Source organism: Engystomops pustulosus, chromosome 4, assembly GCF_040894005.1.
Source record: "Engystomops pustulosus chromosome 4, aEngPut4.maternal, whole genome shotgun sequence".
NCBI classification, from domain to species: domain Eukaryota; kingdom Metazoa; phylum Chordata; class Amphibia; order Anura; family Leptodactylidae; genus Engystomops; species Engystomops pustulosus.
The window spans coordinates 213753824-213767149 of NC_092414.1; the positions used below are offsets into that span (position 1 = coordinate 213753824).

At 41.9% G+C, this 13326-nt stretch overlaps 1 long non-coding RNA gene across 1 annotated transcript; it reads left to right on the plus strand.

Annotated features, from left to right (window-relative positions):
• The first annotated feature begins 426 nt into the window (after positions 1-426).
• LOC140125784 (uncharacterized) lies at positions 427-9315 on the plus strand. Its single transcript, XR_011854732.1, has 2 exons — positions 427-571; positions 9137-9315. It is a non-coding gene; the product is annotated as an uncharacterized lncRNA (long non-coding RNA).
• Positions 9316-13326: the final 4011 nt, after the last annotated feature.

Here is a 13326-nt window from a genome sequence, read left to right on the forward strand (position 1 = left end):
TGAGTGTATGTGTGTATATGGTGTGTATATACTGTATGTGTAATGATATGATTTATATATATTGTATGTGTGTGTGTTTGATGTGTATATACTGTATGTGTGTGCATAAATGTATATATGTGTAATGAGTATATAATTGTGTGTGTGTGTGTACAGTATATACATATATAAATGTGTGTATGAGTGTATAAACATGTGTAGAGTGTACAAATATGTATATATTTTAAGGGGTAGCGGGGGCTCCATTTAGAAGTCTGCTATGGAGCCCAGCCTCTCCTAGTTACACCCCCTGCCTGTAGTGTAAGGTCTGTAGGTGGTGTAATAAAGTTTAATAAAAAAAAAAAGAGTAACATTATTAGATCATCAGCAAGGAATGTAAAGTTTCTATGACCTCATAGAACAAGTGACTGAAGTGACTAGACTGATGTCAGGCAGACTTCAGAGAAGACATATTGAGCCTTTTCAGAAGAAATTCCTGGTTGATCAAGAGGGATCGCCATTGGCGCTATTCACATAGCTCTTCGGATGCTTCATGTACCTGACATCAGGGGACCATAAAAATACTGCGGAGGTCAGCGCTGACGACCATTTCACTGCAAAAAAGGAGACGGAAGTCAGGCCCAAAATCAGTCAACATGCCAGAACAAGGGCTCATTGGGTCTGACTACGACTACAGCCATAGAGTTCTGCTTCCTTCCTGAGATACATTCACTGTATACAGCAGCTATTACTGTGACAGGAGCGTGCTCAATATTACGAATGTTATAGAGTAGGGGCCTCTCTTGTGTCTATAATACAGACCATTGCTGCTTCAAGAAACTACTTTATCAAGCTTAAGAGGAATCTCCAATATATATTGTGATGTTCTGCAGCAGCTGAGAGACAAAACGCTAAAATACACAGTGCAGTTAGGAACCTGTCTATGAAAAAGAAGATGCTAAGGGCACTACCGGTCTCAGGGTCGGGAATCCACCAGAGATGATTTGTCTTGGACACAGTCAAAGGAGAATTACGTGATGTGGTAGTGGTGCTCATCGTATAGACAGATGAACAGGCCACAAAATCGCATCATCAGAGAGACGGATAAACGTGTCACTCGCCTTAAAACTTCACTTTTATTTCAGCGTTAAAAACGAATCCACCCCAAAGCCATCAGGGGATTGGAAGACGCTCATATCATTTTTATTGTTCAATCCAGCTGGACCAATTGGGGCACATTTATTTACCTTGCCTGTCGCGATCCCCGATCCGGGCGGTCCGATGAAGATGAAGTCCGACGCGATTCACTAAGATCGTGCGCCCGATATCCTGCCGTGTCGCTGCTGCGCTGAGGTCCGCCGCAGTTCACCATCTTCTTCCCGGTGCATGTAAGTGCTTGGCTTACGACACAATTTGAGATGTTAAATCCCGCGAGCAGTCCGAATCAGTCGGATCGTCTCACGGCCATGCGCCCCCCGATTTGTGTTGCGTGAAAGCCCGGCGCCGATACGCCAAAAACAATTGCGTGCCCCAAAAACCCCAGTTAAATGCGGCGCAAAACGGAAAAATTCGGGAAACCCTACAGAAATGCGTTCCGCGGACCCTTAGTAAATGTGACCCATTGCGTTTGTTCTGATGATCCATTTAGCCTCTCATCTCTAGAGGGCTCTTTGTCTATCTCCTCCGTTTTTTAATGGTGGGACACATTCTAGGGCACAAAATTTAAGGAGCGATGCATTCCCCCCTCGATGGACTCTCCTAACATCCTCTATCAACCTAGCGGCTCCTTCTCCAGTTTCGACCAATTTACAATGTTCCCTAAATCTTACGTACAAGCATCTGATATAGAATAAGGCACAGGGACACAAGATGACATCTACAACAATCTGGGTCTTACAATTTATGAATTGTTTCACCCGTATGCTATCGCCGCTGAGGCACAAATTTTTGGTTTTCATATAATTACCACAAAATTTACAATACCCACACCTGTAATTGCTGTGTGGTATCATCTTCTGTAGCCAGTCATCACGTTTGCAGTGGGGTAACTTGAAGTTGATGGGCCTCACTGCAAAGTCTGTGCCGGGCCCCCTAAGATAATCTATGGTTTATAATACTAGTCTCCTCATATGGGAAATTGACACCTTATGGACCCCCCCAAGCCTCTTGGGCCCTGTTGCGACCGCACCCCCTCAAGTTACGCCCCTGCATGTTTGATGGAAAGCCTATTTCTCACCAGCATATTTTTGATGGTTTTTGTACGTCTGAACGTAATGATGGGGGCGGTTTCTTAACTATATCCTTCAGTATTGGGTCCTCTTTTAACATTTTCTTGTTTCTTTGTTTGGCTGTTTTCACATCGGCAGCCGTAAAATCAAAAAGTGAAGATCTCTTTCTCTCTTTTTGAACCTGTAGGAGTTCTGTGCGTTTTTTTGATGGAAGCCCTGAGGAGAGCCTGTTATTATCTGTCGGGGGTAGCCTCTCCGATACAGTCTCTCCTTTAATTCTTTAGCCTCCAGGACAAAAGACGATTCGTCACTATTGATTCTTTTCAATCTTATACGTTTTTTGGCTTTTTTTTTTTGCACTTTCTGGGTGGTCGCTGTCAGATCTTATTAGATTGTTAGTTGCTGTAGTTTTGCGGAATATTTTTAGTTTCTAATGTATCATTCATAGCAGTAACTAGCGCATCCAAAAACTCAATGCTACGCCCATCCATCTTTGAGGTGAAGAACATATTCATGGTGTTGGAGTTGAGATTGGTTGGAGTTGATGAAGGCCACAAAGGTGGACAAATCCCCAGCCCACACCATGAATATGTCGTCTATATATCGAAGATAGAGGGGGATGTTTTTAGATGTTTTTTCTGGAGAACACACATTCGTCCTCCAAGAACGGCTAAGAATGTATTGGCATATGTGCGCGCCGCTGGGGTCCCCATTGCGGTACCGTCTAGTTGTTTATACCACTGGTCACCTTCACATACAGCTAGATATGGCCACTGGACATGGCTTCACATACACAACCAGTAAGGTCCTGGTTATTCCCTGCATTTAACAACATCTTCTTAATGGCCTCCATGCCCGGTACACGAGGAATACGAGTGTATAGTCTCTCTACATCCCCAGTAGCAAGAAAGAACTCTTTATAGCAAACAAAACCCTCTAAATTCTTCCGAAAATCTGTTGTGTCCCTTAGATATGAGGGAATATATCGAAGGAACGGGCTTAGAATCCAGTCCACCCATTGTGACAGCGGGTCGGTTATAGAGCCAATACCCGTCCCAATGGGTTGACCTGGAGGTGAATTGAGGGTTTTGTGAATTTTGGGGAGGAAGAACCACCCAGGTTTCGTGGGATGGGCAGGTAGTAATTTTTCTGCTAAATTTATGCAGAGGATTTTTTCTCAATGCCCACCCTAAGAAAGGAACGAAGGGAAGTCTGGATCTTTCCAGTAGGGTCTCACGGTGTAATTTTTGGTAAGGGACAGGATCATCTAACTAGCTTCTCCTAAATAGTATTCCGCATGTATGACTAGCGCATTACCCCCTTTGTCAGGCTGTCTCACGACCAGATTATCATGATCTTTTAACCATCTGAGTGTTTGTAGTTCTTTCTGTGTGATGTTCCTATTGTCTTTTTTTGTAGATCAACGCCTTTAGCTCTTGTTGAATCCTATTTTGGAAAAGTGAGAAAGTCCCACCGTAGGTGATATAAGGTGGATCTATTCCCTGTAAGACAATTTCCGGGGAATTAGCAATATCGGAGCGTTATCAGCTTCAAAATTAGTTAACGCACATAAACATTCCCCTTGGTGTGTTGTTGGGGGCTCATATACCATAAACCCTAACGGTCCTATTTCGAGAGGTTTTTCACCCTGTTGCTGATTCACTGGTGGATCACCATTTTTTTTATTATTTGTGATAGAGAAAAATTTGTGTAACCCTTAAAGAGATCAATTTCAAATTCAACGGGATCAAAGTCTTGTACCAGACCAAAACTGAGTCCTCTTGATAGAACTGTAATGCAATCATTGTCAATCAGTCAAGTTAACGACTTTTTGGTTTGGGGCCTCGACGGTTCCTTCCTCCACGACACTTGTTTTCTTTTTGCCCTTCTTCCTGCCACTTCTTGTCCTCTTCCTAGAGGGAGCACTATACCCGTGGACTCTTGACTGCTGTTCTCTCTTGCGCCCGGACCTTTTGTACCTCCATTGTCATCAGTTGCGCTGGAGTCTGCATCAGTTGTCAGAATTTCTTACGCTTTTTATTAGTCCACTTTTTTCTTATTTTTAACTGTTTACGACAGGGGTCCCCAAACTTTTTACATAGGGGGCCGTTCACTGTCCCCCTCAGACTGTTGGAGGGCCGGACTAAAGTTTAAAAATAAATAGCGGTACATGTGACCACATCCATAATACACTGGCACCCCCCTCAATTAATTATTTAACCTCTTTGTGAACTATTTTATATATTGGCCCAATTAATTAATATATAATGGGACCTCTCTCCATTAATTATTGAATATGCCTCCCCCCATTAATTACTAAACTGCCCCTCATAATTAATTATATCCTATGCTGCCCCTCACCATTAATTTTTTCCTATGCTTCCCCCACCATTAATTACTTCCTATGCTGCCCCTCACCATTAATTATTTCCTATGCTGCCCCCTCCATTAATTATTTCCTATGCTGCCCCTCATAATTAATTATTTCCTATGTTGCCCCTCATAATTAATTATTTCATATGCTGCCCCTCATAATTAATTATTTCCTATGTTGCCCCTCATAATTAATTATTTCCTGTGCTGCCCCTCATAATTAATTATTTCCTATGCTGCCCCTCATAATTAATTATTTCATATGCTGCCCCTCATAATTAATTATTTCCTATGTTGCCCCTCATAATTAATTATTTCCTGTGCTGCCCCTCATAATTAATTATTTCCTATGCTGCCCCTCATAATTAATTATTTCCTATGCTGCCCCTCATAATTAATTATTTTCTATGCTGCCCCCACCATTAATTATTTCCTATGCTGCCCCCATCATTAATTATTTCCTATTCTGCCCCTCATCATTAATTATTTCCTATGCTGCCCCTCATAATTAATTATTTCCTATGCTGCCCCTCATAATTAATTATTTCCTATGCTGCCCCTCATCATTAATTATTTCCTATACTGCCCCTCATCATTAATTATTTCCTATTCTGCCCCTCATAATTAATTATTTTCTATGCTGCCCCCCACCATTAATTATTTCCTATGCTGCCCCTCATCATTAATTATTTCCTATGCTGCCCCCCATCATTAATTATTTCCTATACTGCCCCCCATCATTAATTATTTCCTATTCTGCCCCTCATAATTAATTATTTCCTATGCTGCCCCTCATCATTAATTATTTCCTATGCTGCCCCCTCCATTAATTATTTCCTATGCTGCCCTTCATAATTAATTATTTCCTATGCTGCCCCTCATAATTAATTATTTCCTATGCTGCCCCTCATAATTAATTATTTCCTATGCTTCCCCCCATCATTAATTATTTCCTATTCTGCCCCCCACCATTAATTATTTCCTATGCTGCCCCTCATCATTAATTATTTCCTATACTGCCCCTCATCATTAATTATTTCCGATTCTGCCCCTCATAATTAATTATTTTCTATGCTGCCCCTCATCATTAATTATTTCCTATGCTGCCCCCCATCATTAATTATTTCCTATACTGCCCCCCATCATTAATTATTTCCTATTCTGCCCCTCATAATTAATTATTTCCTATGCTGCCCCTCATCATTAATTATTTCCTATGCCCCCACCATTAATTATTTCCTATGCTGCCCCCTCCATTAATTATTTCCTATGCTGCCCTTCATAATTAATTATTTCCTATGCTGCCCCTCATAATTAATTATTTCCTATGCTGCCCCTCATAATTAATTATTTCCTATGCTTCTCCCCATCATTAATTATTTCCTATTCTGCCCCTCATCATTAATTATTTCCTAAGCTGCCTCCCATCATTAATTATTTCCTATGCTGCCCCTCATAAATAACTATTGGCCCCCAGCCGCCACAATCTTTTTACTGCCCTTTTTAATAAAAAATAAAAACCCTGTACTCACCTAAGTCTTCTATCTTCTTGCCGCGTCCGGGCATGAAGGGGTCCGCGGCCGCGTGATCACGTCATCGTGCGGCCGCGCAGCCTAGTTCATGGAGCGATGTGCGCCGGGGTTGTATTATGGCCACATCGCACCAGTAATAGTGTACTATACAGTGACGGGCAGGAGCTTCCTGTCCAGATGGATGGAGGCTCCTGTCCGACTGTTGCAGGCCGCGAGGGCCCGGCGCTGGCACGCCAAGTGTCGGGGGCCGGATCGAAAATGCGGCCCGCGGGCCGTAGTTTGGGGAACCCTGGTTTACGGCAACCCCAGTCCAAGATACGTCCCGAATCAAAGTCCTGCTTATCACTTAAAAATTTGTCATATTTGCGTTCTTTTGTTTCCGCTTCTACAGGAATGAGGCGTTTCTCAAGTTTTTTTTCCAAATGTTAAAAAACTATTGTTCTGTTATCCTTGTGCGTGGTTTCAGCTTGGCTTTACATCGCTCTCTTGTGCCTCATATTATTTTTCATTACGTTTTAATACTAATTGCATCAATTTAGACGAGTGTTCCCTGTGCGCTTCCTCCCATTCCTCGCAGAATCCTTGTACTAGTTTGATACAATCTCAGGGAATTAACAGTCCAAAACAGGAGAACTTCCCGTTCTGCCCGGTGTGATATTCTTTGTTCAAGAAGCTCGGTACGTAATATCTGTAAGTCATCCCTTGAATCACATTGGGGCAGATTTACTTACCTGGTCCAATAGCGATCCAGCGGCGCGTTCTGTGCGGAGGATTCGGGTCGTCTAGCTATTCACTAAGGCAGTTCCTCTGACGTCCACCAGGTGTCGCTGCTGCGCTGAACTTCACCAAGCCGGGCTGGGTGCAGGTAAGCGCGTGTCCAGCGACACTTTTTTTTTTTAACTGCGGCGGTTTCTCCAAATCCGTCGGGTTTTTGTTCGGCCATGCCCCCCAATTTCCATTGCGTGCATGCCGGCGCCGATGCGCCACAATCCGATAGTGTGCGCCAAAAACCCAGGACAATTCAGGGGAAATTGTCGCAAAACTGAAAAATTCAGGTAAATCGCCATAAAAACGCGATTCGGGCCCTTAGTAAATGACCCCCATTGTGGTAAAGAACAGTAGAAGCCCCTCAGTCATGGCTGCTTCAGGAGCGGCTGACATCACAGTTGTGCGCCGGAAGAACCCGGACTAACAATAAATCTTTATTATAGACACCAGTGATAACTGTTATAGCTGATCATTGTAGCCTAAGGCTAAAGTACAGAAAATTACTAATATCCAGAGGGCCGTTTGTAACTGGGGGTCGCCTGTAAATCGGGTGTTCTTAAGTAGGCGACTGCCTGTATTTTTAATTTTATTTTATTCTTATGAGGAGGGTTTGGGAAGATGTATTTTTTGTAAAAAGCCAACAATATCATCATCTTTTTTTAAGAGAATGGGTTCTACATAGATACTGTACAAAACCCTCCACCCTAGTATGCATGTCATGGGTTAAATTCCCTTCCCCTACTAATATTGAGTGTGTGATATTTTTAGTATTTTTTAGTTTTTAGCTAAATTTTCCATGGTTTCACTTGGGACATTAGCTACGATAACATAGTTCCTGGAGTTAACCCCTAGGGGACTCGGCCTCTTTTGGCCTTAAGGACGCGGCCCCATTTTTCAAATCTGCCCTGTGTCACTATAAGTGGTTATAGCTTTGGAACGCTATGAGATATCCAGGGGATTTTGAGATTGTTTTCTCGTGACACATTGTACTTCAAATTAGTTAAAAAATTTGGATGAAATCTTTTGCGTTTAGTTATGAAAAAAAGCAAAATTTGGCAAAAATGTGGAAAAATTCTTTATTTTCAACGTTCTAAATTCTCTACTTTTGATGCAGATAGTCATAGCACCCAAATAAATTCATAACTTACATTTCCCATGGTGGCATTTTATGTTGGCATGGTTTTTTAAGATTCCACATATTTTACTAGAATGTTATGAGGCTCAGAATTTGGGGCCATTTTTCAAATTTTTTGTAAAATCACCAAAACCCGTATTTAGATGGACCTGCTCAACTTCTAATTGACACTGAGAGGCCTAAATAATAGCGAGACTCATAAATTACCCCATTGTGGAAACTACACACCTAAACGTATGAAAAACCACTTTTAAGAAGTTTGTTAACGCTTTACGTGTTTTATAGGGGTTAAAACAAAATGGAGGTGCAGTCTGCAAATTGTAATATTTTTTCACAATACACTCATTTTGGGTGGAAAATTAAACATTTACAATGGATTAAATGAATAAAGGCTCCACAAAGTTTGTTACCCAATCTCTCCCGAGTACACGGATACCCTATATGTGGTGGTAACCTGCTGTATGGGCGCACGGCCGGGCATAGAAGGGAAGGAGGCGCCAACCAGAGCAGATTTGCTGTCACATTGCACAGGCTATAATTTTTTTCTTTTTTTTATTGTGGACCTATAGGGGCTTATTTCTTTTGCCACATGAGATGCACTTTTCTGGTACGTAATTTTGGGGGAATCTATAGCTAATTGGTGAGATTTTATTAACTCTTTGTTGGTGGAGGAAATGAAAATCATCACTTTTCAGGAAGATTTTTATGGGTTTTTTTTTTGGGCTGTTTACCATACCATAAAAATAGTATATTATTTTTATTCTATGGGTCGCCACGATTACAAAAAGACCTCATTTATATAGATTTTTTATTTTTTTCCCATTTCTACTGCATAAAAAGTAATTTGGCGAAAATGTTGTTACTTTTAGCATCACCGTCTTTCATATGCATAACTTTTTTATTTTTCGCCTCACAAATCTGTTTAAGGGCTTATTTTTTGCGAGAAGGATTGTTCTTTTTAGTGGTCTTATTTTAGAGTGCATAACATTTTTTAAATCCCTTTTTAGAGCATTTTTATAGGGTATTAATTGAAAATGATCTTTTTTCTGGAGCTTTTTTTTGTTTTGTTTTTTACGGGGTTCACTTTGCAGATCTAATAACGATTCTGTTTTATTATGCAGATTGTTACGGACGCAGATACTAATACCGCAGAGACCGCATTCAGATTGCTGCGCTTCTTTGCTCCTACTAGCCAACACTAACAACTGGGCCAGGGCTAAGGTAACCAATACACAACCTTGTGGGAGTCTGCAGGGAGGAATGATTACAGCCTGTGACCTGCTGCTTTGCCTGACAACGTGCCACTAAAGACACTGTGAGTTTTTTGCTCTTCATCCTTGTCTCCACGTGTGATCCCTGGCTGCCGCCAACACCACGGGCCTCGCCTTTATCATCTGCCTAGGGATCTACCTACACTGGTATCGCCCCAGGGGCAACTTCACTACCTTACAGCCTCTCCCTCTTCTTGCATATCCTGATGGCCCTGATGGGTTTGGACAAGGCCTTTTCTCCTGGTCCAAGACACCCGTGACATAACCTGGCAGCACAATCTCATCAAAGTGCAAAATCAAACACCAATATTATTTAGGTAACTAAGGCTAATAAACTACGGAGCAACCCTTCTCTTCCTCTTTGTTTTTTTTTTATAACTGAGAAGGGTGACCATCACTGACATTTATGGGAGGGTGTTGTGGGCATGCTCTGTGACCTGTGCAGGGAGGGGGAGGTGCAATGACTGCGAAGGATGACCACCACTGACATTTATGGGAGGGTGTTGTGGGCATGCTCTGTGACCTGTGCAGGGAGGGGGAGGTGCAATGACTGCGAAGGATGACCACCACTGACATTTATGGGAGGGTGTTGTGGGCATGCTCTGCGACCTGTGCAAAAAGGGGGAGGAGCACTGATAGAGAAGGGTGACCATCACTGACATTTATGGGAGGGTGTTGTGGGCATGCTCTGTGACCTGTTAAAACAAAATGGAGGTGCAGTCTGCAAATTGTAATATTTTTTCACAATACACCCATTTTGGGTGGAAAATTAAACATTTACAATGGATTAAATGAATAAAGGCTCCACAAAGTTTGATACCCAATCTCTCCCGAGTACACGGATACCCAATATGTGCTGGTAACCTGCTGTATGGGCGCACGCCTGGGCATAGGAGGGAAGGAGGCGCCATCCAGAGCAGATTTGCTGTCACATTGTACAGGCTATAATTTTTTTCTTTTTTTTAATGTGGACCTATAGGGGCTTATTTCTTTTGCCACATGAGATGCACTTTTCTGGTACGTAATTTGGGGGAATCTATAGGCTAATTGGTGAGATTTTATTAACTCTTTGTTGGTGGAGGAAATGAAAATCATCACTTTTCAGGAAGATTTTTATGGGGTTTTTTTTTTGCCCGTTTACCATACCATAAAAATAGTATATTATTTTTATTCTATGGGTCGCCACGATTACAAAAAGACCTCATTTATATAGATTTTTTATTTTTTTCCCATTTCTACTGCATAAAAAGTAATTTGGCGAAAATGTTGTTAATTTTAGCATCACCGTCTTTCATATGCATAACTTTTTTATTTTTCGCCTCACAAATCTGTTTAAGGGCTTATTTTTTGCGAGAAGGATTGTTCTTTTTAGTGGTCTTATTTTAGAGTGCATAACATTTTTTAAATCCCTTTTTAGAGCATTTTTATAGGGTATTAATTGAAAATGATCTTTTTTCTGGAGCTTTTTTTTGTTTTGTTTTTTACGGGGTTCACTTTGCGGATCTAATAACGATTCTGTTTTATTATACAGATTGTTACGGACGCAGGGATACCAAATATGTGGGGGTTTGTGTATTTTATTCAATTGTACTGAATAAAAACCAATTTGGAGAAAATCTTGTTCATTTTAGCATCACCATCTTTTTATATGCATAACTTTTTTATTTTTCGGCTGACAAATTTGGTTAGGGGCTTATTTTTTGCGAGAACAGTTGTTCTTTTGAGTGGGCTTATTTTGGAGTGCATAATATTTTTTAAATTACTTTTTAGAGCATTTTTTTTATAGGGTATTAATTAAAAATTATCTTTTTTCGGAATGTTTTTGCGTTTTTTTTTCTACGGCGTGTACCGTGTGGGTCCAGTAACGATTCTGTTTTATTATACAGATTGTTACGGACGCGGCAATACCAAATATGCGGGGTTTTTTGTGTTTTTGTTTTTTTTATACTTTATTAAGTTTTTTTATGGGAAAGTGACATTTTAGGGGCTTATATTTTTATGTATTTATTTTTTATTTATTATAATGTGTAGTGTTCAGTGTTTTTGCATATTTTTACTTATACATACTTGAACTTAAACCAGTGATGCTCTGATCACTGGTTTAAGTCCAATACACTGCTCTACAATACTATTTTATTGTAGAGCAGTGTAAACTGTCTGAGCAAGCTTGCACATGCTCAGACAGTTTGCAGTCAGACCCGGAAGGGGTCTGGCTGCCATGGAAACCGGGCAGCTCCGGGGCACATGCCAGTCCTCAGAGCTGCCCGGAAGAGGATCGGATCCCCTGGTAAGTGGCACGGGGGATCCGATCCACAGCGCAAACACCCTTATACGCCGCGGTCATGTTTGACCGCGGCGTGTAAGGGGTTAACACCCGCGATCGGAGCCGGCTCCAATCGCGGGTGTTAGCGCAGGCTGTCAGCTGTACTAGACAGCTGACAACCGCTGCTTCTGGTACCGGCTCCGTTAGTGAGCCGGTGCCAGAAGCAGGACGTTATAGAACGTCAATGTGCGCTAAGCATCTAGCCCCGGGGACGTACTATAACGTCCTGGTGCGCCTAGGGGTTAAAGGGATTTTTTATCTTATTATGCTGCCTGTCTGTTGCCGGCAGTCTCTTTCAGTGACTGCCTGTCTGTCGCCGACAGTCTCTTTCAGTGACTGCCTGTCTGTCTGTTGCGGGCAGTCTCTTTCAGTGACTGCCTGTCTGTCTGTTGCGGGCAGTCTCTTTCAGTGACTGTCTTTCTGTCACCAGCACTCCCTTTTAGGGACTGTCTGTCTGTTGTCAGCAGTCTCTTTCAGTGACTGTCTGTCTGTCACCAGCAGTCTCTTTCAGTGACTGTCTGTCACCGGCAGTCTCTTTCAGTGACTGTCTGTCTGTTGTCGGCAGTCTCTTTCAGTGACTGTCTGTCGCAGGCAGTCTCTTTCAGTAACTGTCTGTCGCCGGCAGTCTCTTTCAGTCTCAGAGCTTAAGTTTCATTTTCACAGTTGTGTATACATTTACAGCTGATCTCTGATTGGTTTCCATGGGCAACTGGAACAGTTTTACCTCAGACATTTCTGATCATCTCCCCCTATCTCTGTATCTCCATCCATCTTACCTCATAAATAAGCATTTTATACTCATTGCCTGTAGTAGCCAATCACAGCTCAGAACTGAAAATGACCTGAAAAGCCAATCACGGCTCAGCTTCCAACTGCCACAGCAGCAGCAGACAATGGCTCCTGTATATGGTGGGTAATAAGTGGGTTTTGGAAAGCGCAGGGGAAAAAGTTCATCTCAAAATTTGGTGATTGTAAACACGACGGTGCAGATTCCTATAGCGCACACACATACATACACACATATATACACATACACATATTTACACATACATATATACACATACATACACACACATATACACATACATACACACATATATATACATACATATATACACATACATACACACACATATACACATACATACACACACACACATCTATACACATACATACATACACACACATCTATACACATAAACACATATATACACATACATGCACACATATATGCACACATATATACACATACATACACACATATACACTCACCGGCCACTTTATTAGGTACACCTGTCCAACTGCTCGTTAACACTTAATTTCTAATCAGCCAATCACATGGCGGCAGCTCAGTGCATTTAGGCATGTAGACATGGTCAAGACAATCTCCTGCAGTTCACACCGAGCATCAGTATGGGGAAGAAAGGTGATTTGAGGCCTTTGAACGTGGCATGGTTGTTGGTGCCAGAAGGGCTGGTCTGAGTATTTCAGAAACTGCTGATCTACTGGGATTTTCACGCACAACCATCTCTAGGGTTTACAGAGAATGGTCCGAAAAAGAAAAAACATCCAGTGAGCGGCAGTTCTGTGGGCGGAAATGCCTTGTTGATGCCAGAGGTCAGAGGAGAATGGGCAGACTGGTTCGAGCTGATAGAAAGGCAACAGTGACTCAAATCACCACCCGTTACAACCAAGGTAGGCAGAAGAGCATCTCTGA